At 51.6% G+C, this 19,142-nt stretch overlaps 1 protein-coding gene across 6 annotated transcripts in view; it reads left to right on the top strand.

Annotated features, from left to right (window-relative positions):
- Nucleotides 1–551: 551 nt before the first annotated feature.
- The window catches only part of Mical2 (microtubule associated monooxygenase, calponin and LIM domain containing 2), a 137,603-nt gene continuing 119,012 nt past the window's right edge, over nt 552–19,142 (top strand). For 5 of the 6 annotated variants that reach the window (XR_005975788.1, XM_041666907.1, XM_041666905.1 and 2 more), the window contains exons 1-2: nt 552–702; nt 9,881–9,963. The gene's annotated coding sequence lies outside the window, so the exon portion shown is untranslated. The remainder of the gene's footprint in view (nt 703–9,880; nt 9,964–19,142) is intronic. The other variant, XM_041666906.1, reaches the window with a different exon arrangement.

Raw genomic sequence — 19,142 nt, 5'->3', positions numbered from 1 at the left:
AGAGAAGATGCAATGGACCCAGATAACGCGCATGGTCTGTATCACCACTCCATTTCCCACAGCTTTAGCCAAACAGAGACCAGTTCAAGGCAGGACCTAAGCAAGGAAGACTGCACGCGGCAAAGCAAGGCATGAGGGCCCACGAATGCCAGGCAGTCCTAGAAGTCCTTCGTTGCTCTCTACAGTCCAAAAGCGGACAGTGAGGAGCCAGCTGCCTAGGCCAAGCATCATGAGGCCCAACCCTGGCCTCTCCCTTCACATCAGAACACCAAGGCCGGATGTTCACCTCGCAGCAGCCCAGGGCTGGGTCTCCGACCTGTGGCCAGAGTGGGAGCGGCCGGCCGCTCCCGGGAGTGGGGCAGGGTTTCAGCCCACGTGCGTCCGCGGCTGCAGCGGCTGTAGCCCAGGACTAACAGGGAGGGCGTTGGGGTGGGTTCCGCGCTGCATTACCATTGGCCGTGCGTCTCAGGCTTGGGGCGGAGCTTCGCCTTCAGAGCCCCTGTCATTGGCCGAACTTCCGATGGGGGCGTGCCCCTACCGGGTCCTCTGCAGCTCGCACAACCGCAGGCACCCGGCCGGCTCAGCCTGCGCCGGGCCGCCTTGCTAGCTCCGGGCTCGGCAGGCGGCCCGTGGGGTCCCGGATCGCTGCGCCCACAGCTGGAGACCAAGGCAGGCCCTGACCTGAGGCCCGCGAGACCTTCGGTAAGACAGAGCGGGAGTGGGTTCCGTGGCGCGCGGGAGCGGGTGGGAACCGTGCCAGTCCTGGCTGGACTCTGCGCCCTACCGGGAGCCCCGGAGGGTCAGGTGCGGCAGCTGCGTCCGCGGTCTCAGACCTACCTGCTGGGCGTCCCGTGGGCTCTCCACCAATAAAAACTGCCATTCTAGCCTCAGAAAACCCAGCACACCAGCCCAGAGTGGGCGCCCTTGGGCAGCAGGGTCGCCTGTCATCGCTCAGGGGACCGTCCCCAAACTTTGCTCCACGCGAGATAGGTTCCCGTGCCTTTCCCATCCTCTCACTAAGCGCCTTGCTTATTTTTATTTTTTTATCTTTTTCTGTCTCCCTTCTTCTCCTCCCTCCTTGATAACAGGAAGTTAAGTTGGGCCAAATGTCAGTGGCCTGGCCGCCGGCGGCTGGGACCCGGGCTGGTTACTTGGCCGGTGGCGGCGCTTCCAGGGACCGCGCTGCTGTCCCCTCGATCTCCTGTGACCCCTGTCAGCCTGTGCTCGTCCTCCGCTCGCCCCCCCCCCCCCCCGCGCCCAGGAGCACCTCATCCTTGCGTCCGGCCCTGGCGCTGGCTGGCCCTGGACTGGGGTCTCTCTCTTAGCCTCTGCCCCGCTGCAGCTGTCTGGAGAGGGCGGGGTTAACTTATCCCAGGCCAGCCTCAGTCTTCAGCCGCACCCTCACCGGCACAGCTGGGAAGGGCCTTTACCGACCGGGAAGAGGCGTGTTGAAACCAGAGTACTCTCGTGTCTCCTTCTACATTGTTTATTCTGGGCCTGGGTTTCTAAAGTGGAAAGTGCTCTCGTTTGCAAGGCCACTCGCTACCCACTAATGTCTTAGGTGGTTTAGAAGGAGGATAAAGTCAGTAGCCAGTCCCTTTATGGACAGACCCGGAGGGAAAAAAGCCAGCGGCTAATTGGTCTTCCGCATTCGCATGCCTGAGTTCCCTGGCACCTGTGTCCTCTGCATGCCAGTCGCCTCCGCGGGGGCAGTGAATCTAACAGGTGGGCCAGTAGGGCAGTCCTGTTCACCTCCCAGAGATTTTTAAAGGCAATCAGTGTTGCCTTCTTCAGACGCTGGGAAGTGGGCACAGGTTGGGTCCCGATTGTTACTCTCCAAAAAGCCCGAGTTGTGTGTTCTTCTGGCTCTGTGCCTGCTTCCTGCTAACTTCCTACCCGTGGCTGTGGGAATATGCCCTGCGTGCATGTGCCTGGAGCCCCTGGCCGTGGAGAGATTCTGGGGACTGCAGGAGTACTTTGCAAATCGCCTGAAAGGACAGCCAGCGGGATGCACTGCCTCCTCCTCACTGTGTCCTCCAATGGAGGGGATAGGGCAGTGTTAGCTGTGATAGGGGACAGCAATGCTGCCACCTCTGTGGCCGGCTTTTCCAGGAGTCTGGAACTGTATTCATTGAACTAACTTGGACCCTTAGAAGGAACTCTAGGCTTGATCTTTCTGCAGTGGGTGAGGGGCGGGTTTTGGAATATGCTTCTCTGGTTGCTGAGTGATTGAAACCCACAGTTTGAACGGTCCCCTTCCTAGGAGCTGCGGAGAATAGCCCCAATCCTTGTCTCCTCTGATGGGATGTGTGTTTCTCTCTGTTCTCTCCACGGTGTCTATATCTCTACCTGGGTTTGCCTTCCAGCCTAGGCCTGTCTCTGCTCACTCTCCACTGATGGAGGACTTGACTGGACTGGAGGGGGCTGAATGTGGCTAACCCAGGAAGTCTGCACAGTGCTAACAGACTTTATCCTTTAACATCCAGCATTCTGAGCCTGGAAGAGAATGCTGCATTCGTAGTAGTTGGGGCTATCCCCGTTTTGCAGAATAGAAAACTGAGACGCAGAGAGATTGTTACTGGCATCATCAGATGACTAGAGTCTCACAATGATTCCAGCTTCCAGCTCCCTGATTAAAACACCACAGGAATCTGGGAAATCTTGGACACCCTCTGGACTCCAAGGGCTTAGTACAGACAGCCCCTGTTTGGTACTGCCAAGTTCCCTAATGACAGGTGAGTGGGTCTTCCCACCCCTCTATGAAATGACACAAAACCCCCAGTTAGTTCTCACAATCCTCCTGGCTCTTTGTTGTTGTCTGTTCCTTCTACACCAGTCTCACTGGGGCATCTACCACCATACAGAGCAGTTGCCTGTCCAAAAAAAAAAAAAAAAAAATACTGCAAGGAAAACCGAAGCAGGGAACCCAGGGTTCAAAGTCAGTCTAGCTAGGCTGATAGTAGATTTGAGGCTCGTCCTAGCTACCCAGCAAGACCTTGTCTCTACAACAAGAAAGAGCGGTAGGTATATATCATAGACCATAATCCCAGCCCTGAGGAGGCAGAAGCAGGAGGATTGCTGCAGGTTTGAGACTGACTAACCTTGGTAACTATGAGTTCTAAGTCAGTCATGCCATCTCAGAAACAAAACAAAACAAAACCGACCAAACATACACACACACACACATTTTTTTTCCAGAAAAATGGGGTGGTGTAATGCGCCTGCACCTTCCTCAGCTCTCCCAGTCATTAAGAGGATGCTGCATTAAGCTAACTCTCTGACTGTCTCTTCTGCTTTTCTCTCAGTTCTATTTTAAACTCCTCTTTAGTTATTTGTTTATTTATCTACTATATGTGTGCACCTGTATGGGTGTGTGTGCCACAGTTCCTGTGCAGAGATTGGAGGACACTTTGGAGGAGTCGGTTCTCTCCTTCAACTATGTAGGTCCTTGAGATTGAACTCAGATTGTCGGACTTGGCAGCAAGCGCCTGCTTAAGCCGTCTCTCCACACCCCGCCCCCACCCCGGGTTTTTTTTTCTTCCTGAAATATTTTAAAGCTGATTTCTGATGCCATTGTTTATGTCATGTATCCTCTGCACAATTCAGCATGTTTCACTTACGAGAATTCCCCTGCAGAACCATGGTCAAGACAGCAGTAATCTTACTTACAGTGTCACCTGTCCACATCCATATTGGCATACAGGCCTGCCTGTCAGGAATGACCTTTGCGGCTGTCTGCTGGAGTGACAATCTGTGCACACGCTGTATTTTTTCACAGTGAACAGCAGAGGGTCCCTTCCACTCTGTGAGCAATTAACCCCCATTCTGGGGAGTTCGTCTCCCCAGGGATGGATCACAGCGAGCCCTTGGGGACTGGAGTCCCCTCTGTCCCTCTCTGGATCCTCAGGAACAAAGCCTGCATACAGGGGACACACAGCAGAGGCTTGGTGACCATATGCTCCGTGGCATAGCAGCCACTGGAGGGGTGTGCTCTAAACAAGGGGACTGTCGGGTTCCTGTGGCTGTGGTGCGTGTTTGGACCGGTGAGTCGCTCACGCTCATGTGGCTGTCGCAGGACTGAGAGTCAGCCCGTAAGCATCCTGAAATAATAGGAAAACTATTTACGACGCTCGCCCTCGTCTCTTTGGTCTGTGGTGTGGCGCCCAGATGGCCACGTGTGTGCCCTCGGCAGCAGCTGGCCCAGCACATCACACATGGCTGACAGCCACTGAGGTCATTCTGCCCAAGCTTTGAGTTCAGTTCTGTCAAGACCAAGTTGGGAGTCCGACAAGGGGCTGGGTAGAGAGCAGGGTGCATTTTCTCCCCTTTCTTCCTCTGAGCAGTACCTCTCTCCCAGTCAAGGCTCTCCCTGCCACAGCCCTCCAAGGGAAGACTTAGGGTTTTGATTTTGTTATCTTGTTGTTTTTTTTTTGTTTTTTTTTTTGAGCTTTTTTGAGAAAGGGTCTTTTGTAGCCCAGCCTGGACTTGAACTAGATGTGTAGTTGAGAATGGCCTTGAACTCTTGATCGCCACTGTTTCTACATCCCAAGTGCTGGGATTACACATGTGTACCACTACCCGTACTTCATCTTTTATTTTAGTTTTTTTCAGCAAATATAACATTTTAATGCTTCTGTTAGTTATGTCAGTATTTGAGTTGATATTTTTCCTTTCTTATTTACATTTTGGGGTCTTTCATTGGTTGGTTTTATTACTAGAGACCAAAGCCTGAGCCTTCTCATACATGTTAGTCAAATGTTTGACCACTGAGCCACAGCCTCTGCCCTCCTTAAAGTCTTTAATCTTGAGAAGTGGTCTTCGTAAGTTGCTTTGAAGCCTAGGAAGGCTTAGAACTGAAGCTCCTCCTGTCTCAGCCTCCCAGAGACCTGGGATTGCAGGCATAGACCACGAGGCATGACATTACTCTTTATTTTTTTTTCTCCCCCAATTTTTTGTATAGTAAACATGTTGACATGATAGGAAATCCATATTCTAATCTCTCTAAAGCCAGGCCCTCAACTGCTTGGGTGCCTGTGCATCGGTCACAGCTGTGTTTCTTGATAGTACCTCAGTTAATTGAGATTTTGAAGTTTGCTCAGATCATATTGTTTGTATATTAGGTTCATTCTGTTATTCTGGAGGCAGCACCGAGCAGTAGAGCCCAGGGCTTGGGCCTGCCTGGTTCAGGCTCCACTGAGTTGCCTCTTGGGAAAATCCTGAAGGACGAACACTTTTGCAACTCTCTCTAGGGTACCCCGGCTCTCCCTATCCTAGCTTCTCTTTTCTTCTGGGCACCAGCCCCAGACATGGCTGGTCCCTGAGGATAGGTGCTCCTTCTAAAGCATGAATCCTCCTGTGGCTGGTGGTCAACATTAAAGCTGGAGGGAGTGATGGTGATAATCTGGTCATAATCTGCCTCTGCCGGGTTGCATCTGCCGCGAGTCTGATTGAGGATGCTCCCTTCTCTGTCAGATCTTGAAGAACCATCATCATCCCTGTGCCCCAAGTCCACAGCACACGAGTGCCAGATGTGGTCTGGTTACTTCACTCTCTGGCTCTGTCCGAGTGTTCACATCTGCTCATCGCTGTAGTCATCACGGGAAGAGATCCCTGGCTCGGTGCATGTGCAAGCCACTACATAGTTAATACCGTGTTTGCCATGTTGGAGATCTTAGGTTTTTGTTTTGTTTTGTCTTGCTTTTTACAGGTTCTCATTGTGTAGCCCTGTCTGACCTTAGACTATGTAGAGCAGGATGGACTCATTCACAGACATCTGCCTGCCTCTGCCAAGTGCTGAGATTAAAGGCGTGCGCCAGCACTCCCTCCACACTTGGTTTTTATTTTAAAGATACGGTCTCATGTAGCCCAGGCTGATCTCAAATTTATTATGTATGTAAGAATGACCTTGAGTTTATGAATTCCCCATCTCACGTAATCCCGGAGTGTTGGGATTACAGGTATGCACCATGGCCTTTTAATACAGTGCTGGATTTCACATCCAGGCAGTTTTCTGTGTAGGGACAAGCACATTCCCAACCAAGCTACAGCCCAGGCCCTTAGCGTGCTCTGTATGTGACTTAACACAGGACCACGTTCCTTCCTCCCAGAATCTTCATCTCTCTGTGGCTGCCTGGGTACCTTGTGGCTCTAGCATTCATCCTATAGTGTATCCACATTTATTTCAGGGTATTAAAAATATTACAGCAGACCCTTTCCCGGGCAACAAGGGGGGGGGGTCCAGAACTCATGTCCTTTTAGCTGGCTGCAGAGCCAGGCAGCAAGGAGCTAGACAGTTGTTGCCGGCCCTGCACTGTCAGAGCCACAGGTTAGTGGAACATTCACAGGCCCAAGTTTCAGACACACCCAGCCCAGAAGCTCAGCACATGCCAGAAACAGGAATGAGTGTCTAGAACATTCTGTCCTTCATATCAGTGTGCTGAGCTGCAGGGACTCCTCTCTGCTCACAGACTCTGAATGCTGGCCTTGGCTGTTCATCTGAGCACTGATTCTGGGAGCCAGGAGCATGAGGAGCAGGGGAGGGTGATGACATACATGCGGAAGAGTCACTGAGACGTTTTAGTCACTAAAGAGAGCTGCTTCCAGTAGAGCAGACCCAGGTCTGTAGGATTCTGGATGCTGACTCCTGTGTTGGGTGCCTACTCATCCTAAGGTGCCATGTGCAGTATTCATGGAGTTGATAGCTCCACGTTGGGACAGCTGGCTCTTTAACACTTGAACACACAGATGGTAATGGGCAAGCGTTTCTTTCTGAAGGAAGTGGGTGTATCTGACAGTCAACTGAAAGGGTAAACAGAGTGGAGGGAGGGCACACATGTATGTACACACTCTAACATGCACATGGATGCATGGTGCTCACCCAGACACACATGGGTACACTGTATTTACTAGTTCACACACATGGGTACGTAGTTCTCCCCTGCCACACACACAGGCATGGTACTCGCCCCAACACACATATATAGATGCAATGTTCTCACCTCCACACAAAAGGATGTGTGGTACTCACCATCACCGACATACAGATGCAGAGACCCACTCGACGTGCACGCACACATCGATGGGTGATAAGACACTCACTCCATATGAAAGGAACTAGTGAAAACCCAAGCCTCCTTTCTTCCCTCAGCCTCCATCCATGGGCTCTCCTCACAATGGTGGTTGCTGTTCCAAACCATCTGTGGAGATGCTGTGGGCACATTCTTTTGCCCATTCCACGCTCTGCTTTTCCTTCTGTCTATTGGGCAGTGACCAGAATGGGAAGAAACAGGAGTCACAGGACCCCAGCGACTCAGCAATGAGTTGGCCAAAACTTAACGATTACCTTCTCCATGAGTTTCACCCCTCTCCCCGTCAGAATCCTTTTGCGTTAGATCTGAGGGATTCAGAGCAGCTGGGCACTGAAGATAAACATCAGGGGCAGGTGATAGAGGCGAAAAGAAGCAAACAGGCAAACGAAGCATGCTATAACAGACATGGGTTCAAATCCTACCCACGTGGTCTTGGAAAGCGTGTGAACCCTACCATTTAGCCTACAAAGAAGAGGTAGTCACACTTAAGTCAAGTCTGACGTGGAGATGAAATTAAAATACTTACAAAGTACCCTGCATAGGTGTGTATTCCAATACCTCTTTTTTTTTTCTACATATAAAGAGTGATCAATTTCCATAATGAACACCACGAATGGGCTCCTCCAGAAGCCCCACTTTGGGTCTCAAGCTTTGGTTTTCCACAGAAGTCAGCCAGGTCTCTGTTTCCCCGCAAGCTGAGCTGCTTCTGCCTGCCTGTCTGCTCCCCCAAGCCCACTCCCTGCACTGTGGCACCACCTCCATCCCACCTAACCCGTCAGTAACCCCTCCTTCTCTGCCCTTCACCTCTGCCCCACTGGCTCCTCCTCACTTCCATCCCCTCTTCCCTGGTGAGCAGTAGCTTCCTGGAGAGGGCTCCCTGTTTATGGTTGCTCCCTGGGGTGTTTATGCTTGCCTCTCTTCACAAGCTCCTAGCAGATGTCTGTTTATTGCTGAAACCTCATCTTCAGCCAGAAAGAGGAGAGGACATTTTTTTTTTATTTTTGTTAAAGATCTCTAATTGCGGTGACTGCACAATGCAGCTTAGATTGCCTCCGAGTCTCACTCGTCATTGCTCTCCAGCTCTGCCCATTATGAAACCCTTCAGATGTTGGCAGAGAGACCTTATATGTCCCGATTTCAGAGCGGCATTTAAATTTAGCATCCAGTTGTAACCACTTAGAAAGGGAGTGAGGGCAACTAACAGTTTGTCTTCTATCCTGGCTCAGACAGATGGTGTGAATGAGAGGAGCATTTTTGTATCCATAGCAACGGCAACCCTCCCTCACACCCCCTCTTTCCACCTGCAGGGTTGAGCAGGCACTCAGAGGCTGCCATGAGATTAGCTGGCAGCTTGGGAGTTTCATCTTTCCCTTTGGACTGGGGTGGGTCTTGAGGTGCTCAGGGTAGGGGCACTGGGGTGGCTGTAGGTGATTCTGACCTCTGTGTCAGAGGAGGAAGAGAGAGCGTGAGTCACAGAGCCGTGGGATGTCAAGTTGGAAGGGCCCTCTGATGTCATGGCCATAGAATTCTCACTTCTGCCTTGAGTCTGCGTGTGTAGAAAAAGGGGTTCAGACATGTGTGTTTATTTTTATTTTTTGAGGCAGGGTCTTATCATGTAGCACACAGTTGGCCTTGGCTTACTGGGATTTCAGGCATTCACCCATGTCCAGCCTTCCTTAAGGAAGGACAATGTAGTGCAGGGTGGGCTAGGGTTTCAAGATCTTTCCATATCAGAACACATCTCAAAGCCTTGGGGATTGACTTCCTACCTTTGTTTTCTTGGCCTCTGATACAAACCCAGATTTTTTTCAGAGACAAGGTCTCACCTATATGGACCTGGCTGTCCTGGAACTCACTATATAGACCAGGATGGTCTCAAACTTACAGAGATCCAGCTGCATCTGCCTCCCAGGTGCTGGCATTAAAGGCGTGTGCCACTACACCCAGCTCCCAAACCCTGATTTTACCTGGGAAGGGCAGCTGTCTGTAGAGATTGGTTTGTCTCAAATTGGCTATCAGCTGAACCTTGAGCGAACACACCAACAAGAGCCAGTGAGAGCTGTGGAGGAGGACTGCAGAAAGGGCTATAAATAGGAGCTGGGGGGGGGGGGGGCTACCAACAGCTGTAGGCTCAGGCTTGTTAGTGCCCAGCACAGTGTGCAGCTGTTATACTGGGGCCCAGATCCAATTGCTCTTCCACTGCCCAGAGTGAGGTATGTAGGACCAGTCTCTTGCTGCTCCCTGCACAGGGGGTGCCAGTCAGAGGAGGTAGAAGGGGTAGGCCAGCTTCTTGGTCACAAAACGCCTTGGAAGATGAGCAGGGTGCCCTCAATAGAGATGAGTAGAGGCAGGATCACACAGGGGTGTGGGCAAGTAAATGACATATGCAGGATGTGAGCAAACCCAAGAGGCAGAAGGAAGGCACCAGAGAGGACTAGGACACCTAATCCTTGGGCCAGGTAAGTTTAGGAGCCTGTACCGCCCTCCCAACACAGAATGCTAACTGAATACTAAATGGTTGTCTACACTGAGAGGTACCCGAGAAAATGGAGTGGAGCAATGAAGGCAAGGCCCCAAAGCTTCCTCTGTGCTCTGGTTTTTGTCTTGTAACCTGCCTTATGGTTACAGGGTCTGTGTACGCAACCCCCTCTTGCCATTTCTACGTCCAGTGACTCGTTGTGAAACTCTCCAGCTCAGGTTGTAGAATACGGTCCATCCATCCTTTCCTGCAGCTTGTGGTCTGTAGAGAAAAAAGCAACTGCCCCCTTACACCCTTCCTTCCCTTCTTCCAGGTCATTTTTAGGGGAGGAAATGCAGGCATAGAAGGTACTGACCCCAGAAGCGGACCGGATCAAGAGGTTCCTGCTCGCCTGTGGTAAGTCAAAACAGCAAAGGTGGGGGGCGGGGAGGGGAGGGGCCCGTGGATTCCCTCCTCAAAGGATTTGGAAGAATCATTTCTGTAGGGGTCAGAAGCTTGCAGAACCCAGCAGCCCATCTGACATGCTGCTGATTCCTCTCGCTTTCCGAATCTCCCTTCCCTCTGTGTGCTGGCAGGGAAGGGGAGGTGAAGGCCCTGCTCAGCATCCACCTGCTGCTGATGCTAACCTGGTGGGTGGGTGGCATAGTAACTTGCTGTGTTTACAGTTGTGACGTTTGAGCAGTGCTGCAGGCACCTGCCTTTCGTGTCTGTCTTGGGGACACCCTGGGTTTATGTGATGGGGTCGATTGCTCTTGCAAGCTTCAAGTGGAAGGAGTTGAGTATTCATGGGAGCTGGGGCTCCCTTGTGATAGGAACCTTCTCTTTTCTTTCTCCCTCCCTCCCTGTCTTCCTGCAGCTCTCCCTTCCTCTCTCCCTGCCTCTTGCTCTTTCTCCTTTTCTCTCTCTTCCTCCCTTCCTCTTCTCCTTCCTCTCCATGTCTCTCCCCTTCTCCCTCTTCTCCTCTCCCTCCCAAGCCCCCTTTCTTTCTTCGCATCAGTTGTCTCAGTGGGAGCCCAGGTTGGCTCTTCCATGACCAACTGACCACTGGGCCCATTCGAGCTTCAGTACAAGACCTCTGATGTACTGTCTATTAAAGGCGGGTTGTCACAGGCAGAATTGGACTTTCAGTCGGGTTTAGTGACATTATTTACCTCACAGGATGCGTGTGCAGATTAAATAGGGCAGTGGGTTCTCCATAGCCACCAGTACCTGACGCACCAGTGGGGTCTTTTTTCTGGGTCAGGGTTCCTCTTGCCCTCAAGCCTCGCATTTGTATTGTTCCATAAGTGACGTTGCCCTTAAGCAATGGATGTTTAAAGAGTGCCTCAGTTGGGACACTGTCATAAGCAATGAAGTGATGGGCAAGGCTTGCCTTCTTGGTGAGGCCGGTACCCCACTGGACACAGAACTGGATGGTGAGGAAAGTCCCGATTCCATCGAGAACTTCACTTATTCCAGTTGCTGTCATTTAAAATTTATTACTCTATTAGACATTAGACAAATATTTTTATATTATGCCTGAGTTTTGCTTGTTTAGATTTTTGAGAGTACAGTTCTCATTCTGTAGTCCAGGCTGGCCCGGAACTCAAGCTTTCCGCACTATAAACTCCTCAAACTCATTTGCTGTATAGACTAGACCGCCCCGACCCTCCCATCTCAGCCTCCTACATACCAAGGCATGCAGCAGCAACTTGGCTTATTCCGTATTCCTCTTGTGTGCATATGAAAAGAGAATAAAATTGGTTACAGTGTTTCTGAGCTTTCTTCATGCTCAGGTCCAGCTCTTCAGCATCTCTTTCTGACCTGCCCTAGTCAGCTGTAACTGTCAACTTGACACAGACCAGAGTGACCAGAGGAAACTCTCAGCTGAGTCATTGTCTTTATCAGGTTGGTCTGTGGGCATGTCTGTAAAAGACTCTGTTGATTGTGATTCAACAATCTTGCTGGTTAATTTTTAAATTACGTTTTATTGATTTATTCGTGTATTCGTGTGGATGGAGGCAAGAGTGCCTACCACAGAGCACACATGGAGGTCCGAGGACAACCTGCAAGCTTGGGTCCTCTCTCTCTACCATGTGGGTCCCAGGGTTGAATTCGGGTGAGCAGGCATGGTAGCTAGTGCCTTTACCCTGTGAACCCTCACTGTTTCCTATTCTGGTTAAATTTGGACTTTGTCTTGTTTCTCTTGAGGCAGGGTTCCAATATGTCATTCAGGCTGTTTTGAACCAGCAGTCCTGAACCAGCAGCCCCAAGCGCTGGGATGTGGGCATGCATCGCCTTAAATGCTGACTTGTTAAATCCCAAGCAGCCTTGCTCTGAGGATGATTTCAGGTTTGCATGTAGTGACCCCAGACAGCATGCAGGTCACCACCATACAGGGTTCTCAGAGACCTTATGGCGCAATGCTAAGAGCACCCTTTAGGGAACCCCAGACTTTAGCCAACTTGCTTTGGGGACACAAATTCCAGCTGCCTTATTGATTCCATCCTGTTCCTTCTCTGACCCATGACAAGATTCCTACTGGTGACCAGCTGAGATCTGACTGCTACAGCTCTTCACCTGCTTTGACATCATATGCTCCCTGTTCCCTTAGGGTTCCGAGCCCACTTTCAGGTCTGGGACTGGACTGCCTCTCGGATACAAAAGCCACTGAGTTATTAAGCATCTCCTCTCCAGATGTGTGCAGTGCTCTGGGCTAGAGCTTATTGGCCTGGAGGACTTGAACTCATTAGAACTGTTTAGACATCTTTAAAAACAAAACAGGGCTAGGGATAGAGATCGGTGGTAGAGCGTTTCCCTAGAGTGCTCAAAGCCCCAACTGTGAAAAACTGAGAACAGTAACCAACAATAAGAAAAACATATAAGCTAAATCAAGTTCCCATCTCATCCGAGCACGCACCCCGTGTCGCCCCGGGGTAGGTCCTTGTGTCTGCCTCCCTCTTCTCAGGCTGGAGGCTGGAATCACGTTTCCGAGTTGCAGCCCCAGCCAGGTCTAGGAGCTCACTTCTCCCCCAGCTGTTAGGAAGGTCTGTTGTCCTCAGATCCCATGTACCAACTTCCCCTTTTGTGGCTCACAAACTTCACAGGAAATGGTTGTTTTTCCTCCCCATTTCCTGTATCCTGGTCACTCGCTGGCTCTGTCTTTGCTGTGGGAAACTAAGGAATGAGGCTTGTCCTGTTACCATGGAAGCTGCCTCCCTCTTCTAGAAGGTGAAGGTCTCCGAGAGGCCAGGGAGCCCTAAGTAGTAGCCCCTGGGGTCCACCCAGCCCTCAGGACCAGCAGCTCTCTCTGCTCAGCTGAATTCATACTAGCTGTGGACCGGAGGCTTCCATCCTGAGGCACCCCTCACCTCAGTCCTGTCTCCTGTGGGCTCTGTCTCCCAGGCGTTCTGCGTGAATATTGTTTCTCCCCTGCACTAGTGTGAGTCCGTCTCATACAAGGCTAAAGGGACCACAGCAGTGGGGGAAGTCAGCTGTCGGTTACATAAAAGAGTGGACTTGGCTTTCTGCATGCAAATGCTTGAGGAGCATCGTCAGGAGGCCGCTCAAAACGGCCTACCTGCTCGATTGGCACACTAGCCAGGGACCAAGAGAAGGGAAAATGTCTTGAGGTGGGTGGGGAGCTTTCAGGATTTGGGATTTGAGAACTCAGTGAGTATATTCCCTACCCCCTCCCTACCACCACAGTCTCAGGTAATCTGGGTATATAATTAGCTAATTGGAGTTGTTGAGACCATGTGGAAAAAGTGTGGTTTCAAGTCTGAGTCAGGCCCTCTGTTGATTCCTGCTCACCTGGGCCTCAGCTGCTCAAGGGTGAAGCAATTGCCGCAGCCTTCTGCACTTGCAGAGGCAGTGGGAAGACTATTCTGTCCTCCAGGGTCCAGCCCAGCCTCACACAGAGTGCCTTCGAGACACGGCTTCCTCTAGCCCACCTGACTCATCTTCCTGCACAGCAGAAGGAATTGGAAAGCAGGTTTTGGTGGCTCGCACTTGTAACCCAGTACTCAGAGGGACTGAGGTAGGAGGAACCCTGGGAGTCCAAGGCTAGCTTGTGCTACAGAGTGAGTTCCGGGATAACCTGGGCTACAGTGTGATATCCTGCCTGCAAAAAGAAAAGTCACTGGAGCTTCCACTGGCCTTGTAAGGTCAGCTTGTTGAGAGCATCTGCTTGCTGAGAGCTCACGCTCAGCAAGCCAAGTCTCCAGTGTGGGTTTCAGCTATGAGTCACCTCCACCTCCGCCCTGGTGATTCCTCTGCTAGGCTCCTGCCTCTGAGGGAACTGCACTCTGAACCCCTGGCCTGCCAGAACAAACCAGACACTTCACTTTTCCAGGCCTGTGGGGCTTTGCAAACCACTTGGTGGGCCCTACAGGAGCCTTTGAAGACACAGGTCCACAGCTGCCTGTGCAGATAAGCGAGCAGCAGCCAGGTTAGGGGAGAGATGGAGGGTGTGGGAGAGGCCAGTGTAGGGAGGGGCTGTTGAGAAGGTTGCTTGTTTATACCCGGAAGTGAACTGAGAAATGTTCGTCGAGTCCCTACTGTGCGCCTGTTCCCTGTGCTTTGGGGACATTGGGATTCATCAGGCTTGGCAGCTCTTCCCAGAACGTTTACAGTGCCAGGAAAACAAGACACACGTGTGTGTAAACAAGTGCAGGAGCAGGCTGCGGGGGATTTGGGAAACGTCACCAGGAAGTTCATGGCTAGTCCAGGCCATGGGGGACCGAGGGAAGGCCTTGGTGTGAGGAATGTTCTCTCTGGGCTGCGGAAGCCTGGAAAGGTTCCGAGGAGGGGAGAAAGCGGTGGTGGTGTCTGATGTGGATCTTGAGGGGTAGGCGAAGTGCAGATGGCAAGTGGGATGGGCGGAAGCACGTAGCATCTGTCTCTCCCTCTGCTCACACTGGAGCGAAGAGAAAGAGCCGGTAGGAAGGTGGGAATAAGCACAGACTCTGAGTCAGTGACACCGGACATGTAAGACGGGGCAGGTACCCATCGACCCCTAGGGTCAGTGCGGCAAGACAGACAGGGTTTGATGGCCATTTGTTCTGATCTAGGTAGCTGCAGCGTGCTGAGGAGCAGGAGGGCAGGAGGCATGCTGGCCGCGTGTTTACCACGGCTCCCCCAGGAGGGTTCTTCCCTTGACATTTTCACTTTGTTTTCTTAGTCAAGTTGCCTGCGCTCAGGCTGGTCTTGAGCTTTGCTAGGTAGCCAAGGATAACCCTGAGCTCTTGCTCTTCCTGCCTCTGCCTTCTGAGTGCTGGGCTTACAGGCACACCACTGTACCTGACTTTATACAGCTCAGGATTAGCGTGCACGAAGCTCAGGATCAGCCCCCTGCATGCTAGGCAAGCATTCTACCGGCTGAGCTACAGACGCAGCTCTCCCCGCACATTCTCAGGCCTGTTCAGTCATTCCATGGGTAGTTACAAGAGGTGGCTCTGGTCCTCCAAAACCATGGTTCTCAACCTTCCTAACGTGGCAACCCTGTAATGCAATTCCTCGTGTCATTTTGTTGCTACTGTTATGAATCCTAATATAAATATCTGATATGCGACCCCAGAGGAAAGTGTTGTTCAACCTTAGGGGTCACAGCCCTCAGGTTGAGAACCGCTGCTCTAGAACAAGCCAGCCACTGCTCTAAGCTCTGGGCTTATGAAACAGGGGGCAGGGGTGTGTATGTATGTGCGGATAACCAACAAGCCAAACAGCACCCTGTTTCCCAGCTCCTGAAGCTGATCAGAGGAAAGGGGGGCAATAAAGGGTCAGTGCTAAAGGATGAGGGGGCACTGGAGATGGCTGAAGCAGGGGAGGGGAAGGGTTGCCGGGTGAGGGAGGGTGGCTCTTGTAAAGCGGCCCCTTGAAGTTGGCAAGTGAAAGGTATGGAGCCACAGGGAGGGTTCGAGCTGGGTCCCATGGGGATCTGAGTCCCGGCAGATGCTCCTTAACCCACTGGGGTCTTGGCTCTAAGCCGTATAGATCTGTGAGTGTTCTCGAGCAGAAGAATGCCAAGAAGCAGCCTGGTGTGGTGTGCACACCTGTGGTACCAGCCCCTGGGAGGCTGAGGTAGCATGGTGTGTTCAAAACCAGCATGAGCTACGCCATGAATTCTAGGTCAGTCTCGGTTACAGAGGGAGACACTGTCTCAGTAAAGTAAAAGTAGCAATTATAACAATTGTTATTAAAGCACATCAGCCATGCAGAGGAGTTAGCCTTCTGCCTTTGCTTTCTCTCGAACCAAGAACACACTGGCAGCTTGGTCTCCGCTGATCACTGGGCCCATTTCTCTTTTGTGGTCTGAGGTCAGGGCTAGAACTAGGCATTTAGGGCCCAGTGTGGAGCAGAGACAGTAGGGTCTGGAGATAACTTTGGGAAACCTGGCAGTTGAAGCGGGAGGGGGCAGGAAGGGGCCCAGGCTTCACTGAGGAGAAGGGACAGTATGGGTGTGAGGCCCAGGGCCTATCCGGGGCCATAGAATACTGGGGACTGAAGCAGAGGCAGTAGCAATGCTTCCTCCCTGGGGGGAGAAGTAGGCAATAGTGCTACAATGTGGCTAAACCAGCCCTTAACATGGACTTGTAAGATGTTATGGCAGGGACCCTCAATAGGAAAGGGCAATTCGATGAAAGTGTTCTTAAGAAGTCCCTGCAGTGAGAAGAGCCCACCATGGTTGGGGGTGGGGGACGAGACTCCAAACCTCAAGCTTGGATAAAAGCAGCACTCCCTTCTTCTTCCTGGCCACCTTGAATGCTGAGGCTTCTCTTCGTGGGCTAGAATCCGTGCCTGGCAGGTGAGCAGAGCAGCACAGATCGGAAGCTCAAACACACCTGCTATGAAGTTGTGTTTCCATCCTGCCACGGGAAGAGAAGCCGCTGGGTTTTGATGTACACTTGCCTCTGAACACCCTCCATAAGTTCCCCAAGGGGCTGATGCTGGAGGGCTTCCAGGCTCTAGGTGACAGAGGTTCTGGTAGAATTGTTCCTGACCGAAGAGCTAAGATCCCTCCCACCCCCATCTCAGGTGGGTCTCCTATCCCTCAGCGTCCACGCTGCCCTACCCTGCTAGCATTCACAGCCCCCCCCCGCCCCCGCCCACCAGCAGTGCCCCGTTGGGGAATGTTATTTTAAGTTGTGTGGCTTTTGTTTAACTCTGTGAAGCTGTGATTTTTTTTTTCTTGCCTGTCTGAAACACCTCACAGTCCTAATAAAGAGCTTCATGGCCAATAGAGAGACAGGAGCAAGGATAGGCGGGGATGGCAGGCAGACAGAGTATAAATAAAAGGAGAAATCTGGGCTTCAGAGAAGGAGCTATGAGAGGAAAAGGGGAGGAGGATGTCAGGAGCCACCCAGCCACCCAGCCAGGCATGGAGTCAGAGTGAAAGTAAGATATACAGAAGTAGGAAAAGGAAAAAGCCCAGAGGCAAAAGGTAGTCGGATAATTTAAGTTAAGCAAAGCTGGCTAGAAACAAGCCAAGCTTAGGCCGGGCAATTATAAGTAAGAGTAAGCCTCTGTATGAGTGGTTATTTTATTTTAATTAAGAATTTTTAATACAATCTTTTTCTCATTTTACATAGCTATACCAGTTCCCACTCCCTCCCCTTCCCCCCTACCTCCCTATCCACTCTTCAGAAGGGATAAGGCTTCCCAAGGGGAGTAAACAAAGTCTGATATTTCACTTCAGCAAGACCAAGGCCCTACCCCCTATATACCTAAACTGAGTATAGTCTAGGTATAGTCTGTACCTAGACTGAGCAAGTTATCCCTCCAACGAGAATGTGATCCAAGACGCCAGTTCAAGCACTAGGGATAAATGCTGTTCCTACTGCTAGTGCCCCACAGACTGCCCAAGCCTCACAACTGTCCCCCACATTCAGTGGGCCTAGTTTGGTCCTCTGCAGGTTCCCCGCTATCAGTCCAGAGTCAATGAGCTCTCACTAGGTCAGGTGAGCTGTTTCTATGGGTGTCCCCATCATGGTCTTGACCCCTTTACTCATATTATCGCTCCTCCCTCTCTTGGACTGGTCTCAGGTAGCTCGTCCCGGTGCTTTGCTGTAGATCTCTGTATCTGCTTCCATCAGTTGCTGGATGAAGGTTCTTTGATGACAATTAAGGTAGTCATCAGTCTCATTATAGGGGAAGGCCAGTTTAGGCGTCCTCTCTACTGTTGCTTAGAGTCCTAGCTGGGGTCATCCTTGTGGATTCCTGGGAATTTCCTTAGTGCCAGGTTTCTCACTAGCCCTTTGATGGCTCCTCAATCAAGATATCTGTTTCCTCGTGCTCTCTCTCTCCTTCCCCCTTCTTGAGCGTCCCATTCCCTCATGTTCTCCTCTCTCCCTTTCTCCCATCCCTCTCCCTTTCCACCCTCCTATCTTCACCCCATACTCCCAGTTTTTTTTTTTCAGGAGATCTTGTCTGTTTCCCCTTCCCAGGGGGATTCATGTATGTCTCTCTTAGGGTTCTTCTTGTTATGTGAGTGGTTTCTTTGAGATCTGGGTAGTGGGCCCCGCAAAGAGCAAAAAGTAAAACACCAACACAACACTGTTGCTGTTTTGGCCTTTTGCCGTGGCCCTGCAACACTTCCCTTCCCCATCCTCCTCCTCCCAGGCTCTACTCCAGCCTGCCTACCTCAGAGAGGCTCTTTACACTTCCTTCTACCCGTTCTCCATCTGCCTCCGTGGTGGGAGCCAGCAGCCGCCATCTCAGAACTTAGCAGCTTCCAGAGTGGGGCTCTCTTTCCCATGGACATGTTTTGAGCACCCACCATATCCCAGGCTGCCAAGCAGAGGCTGAGACTCTAGTGGAGTGTACCCTGCTAAGGCACACGTTCTCTGCTCCTCCTAAGGTATGGGACTTTGCGTAGATGCTTGAGTTTCCTTGGTCTCCATGTCCTCGTGCGAAGGGAGCATGCGGTGCCTGTGTACACATTGAAAGCGTTGGCTAGAATGCTCTGAGCACAGAGCTCTATGCCCAGCTCCAGCCTCACTGGGAAGGGGAGGCCATATGGCAGCTTTGATCCTCGCATCTTAGTTGTTATGGTTTGCTTATGCTTTGTCTCCTGCAGAGCTCTGATGCCCAGAGGGTGGTGCTGTCCTGAGAGGCTGCACAGCCTTGGCACAGGAGGTCTAGTTGGCCAACCTCGTAGACAGTAGAAATGGGGACTGTGGTTTCAAAACCAAATCCACTTCTGGGCAGAGATCCCTGTTTCTTGATCTGTCAAGCCGTGTATCAACCTCCCGCTGCCACGAATGGAGTCCCAGCTGCCATGCCTTCCCTGCCATGACGGACTGTTTCCTTTAAACTGCGAGCCAGAATAAATCCTTCCCTGCTGTCACTTCTGTCAGGAATCTGGTCTCAGTGGGGAGGAAGCAGCCAAGAGTTAATTCCCACTCCAGCAAAAGGCACTCAGAGCTGATGTGACTTAGGGCCCCTCTTCTCCATGGGCACCATTCCTCCTACTCCCTCTGTGTCCTGAACCCCAACCCCAACTTCCCACTTCCTCCTCCAACACCAGGTACACTCCATAACCAGTTCTCACCAGCCAGCAGGAGTGAACCAGATCAGGCCATGAGGAAAGATGAGCC

This window comes from Microtus oregoni, unplaced genomic scaffold (assembly GCF_018167655.1).
Source record: "Microtus oregoni isolate MIOR12 unplaced genomic scaffold, Mior012 000016F_ref0000370, whole genome shotgun sequence".
Classification (NCBI taxonomy): domain Eukaryota; kingdom Metazoa; phylum Chordata; class Mammalia; order Rodentia; family Cricetidae; genus Microtus; species Microtus oregoni.
This window is presented reverse-complemented; position numbering and strand designations above follow the sequence as displayed.